Source organism: Galeopterus variegatus, unplaced genomic scaffold (genome assembly GCF_000696425.1).
Source record: "Galeopterus variegatus unplaced genomic scaffold, G_variegatus-3.0.2 Scaffold6165, whole genome shotgun sequence".
In the NCBI taxonomy this organism is placed as follows: Eukaryota; Metazoa; Chordata; class Mammalia; order Dermoptera; family Cynocephalidae; genus Galeopterus; species Galeopterus variegatus.
The window spans coordinates 16,541-18,063 of record NW_007732276.1 but is presented as its reverse complement, the minus strand read 5'-3'; positions in this window follow the sequence as shown (position 1 = coordinate 18,063).

Below are 1,523 nucleotides of genomic sequence, written 5' to 3'. Positions count from 1 at the left end.
CTCCATTGTATTGCCTTCTGCTATGTATAATTTGGTAATCCTACTGAGGAAGATCTTCACACGGAGTGGTAGACAGGCATGGGATATTGGAGTCCAAAAGTTGTGGAGGAATAGCCACAAATACTGGCAATTCAGAGCCTAAGAAGGATGAGGAGGGTGTCTATGTGGGAAGAAGTCATGGTGAAATGATGACATGACTTCAAAAATCAAATTCCTGCACTTAGTCTTGTCCAATATTTGTAAACAAGTTTCATTCCATACATACATACATATATATATATTTTTTTTTAACTTACCAGTAGCTTATTATACAATGCATGTCCTTTAGAAACTATTTCTTTAAGGAAAGCAGCATAAATCCCATTTATATTTTTCTATCTGTTTCTATATATTTAAAGCCATGAGTTCATACTCATACTACCTGTCTGTGCCGATCTAACAGTTTTCTCCCTTTTGCTATATGTAACTCTCTTCCCCAACAGTGAGAAGCCTGTCATGATCTTTAATATGTTCACTCATTTGATCCATCTTCCTGAATGTAACTGACCCCTTTCATTTGACAGTGTGGCCTTCACACTCCACCTGAGGCTCTCACACCCATTCACACGCCTCAGCCCACGTGAACACCCTCATCACCGCCATCAGGGCATTGGCATTCCATGCAAGACCATCTCTCTGCAGGGTCACCTTCCTTAAACTTAACCCTAACCCTAACACTGACACATCACAGTGGACCTTCCTCCTGTATGGGCACTCTTTTGTGTCACTTGAACTCTTCTCCCACTTTGGGGTGTTTTCCTTACTTATTCAGACTGGGAGTAAGTTTGCTGGGCTGATCTCCCTCTTGCACACCTTTCTCACCGTGTTTAGGTTCTGACCCACTTTCACTGTGTCTTATTCCCACATGGACATCTTCCTGAGTCTTCTCAGGTTCTGAATTGCCAGTTTGGGCAATTTTCCTCCTTGCAGATGTGCTTTAAACAGTTTGGGTTCCCACACCACATGCTTCAGCACCATTCTATGTGAAGACCTTCCTCACCGTGTATGGGCTCTGATGTTCCTCATCGGGCCACATACTCAAGGATACCATTCTCCCCTGTTCAGGTTCTGACACTTCATGCTAGGCCACCTTCAAATCTTTCACTCCATTTCAGACCAACTCCATGAGTTGCCATGTGTCATCCAATTGTCAGACCACACCAGGCCTTGTTACAGTGTGAATGCCCTCTGTTACTCTCTCAGGCTCTGACAACTCACACTCAGCCACTGGTATGCTTACTCCATTTGGGTTTCTTCACAGTAGGTTACCTTCTTTACCCTGCATGGATACCTTCTCCACCCTTATTTGGACCTGCCATCCTATGTTAAGACCTCTCTAGGCATGGACCACATTCTTTCCCCATCTTGGACACTGCCAGTCCTCACCAGGCTATCCACTACTTCAATAACCTCTTTAGCCTACTTGGGTTCAGACACCACTCATTAGGAGGATGCTGTCCTGACTCTACTTGGACTCTGACTCC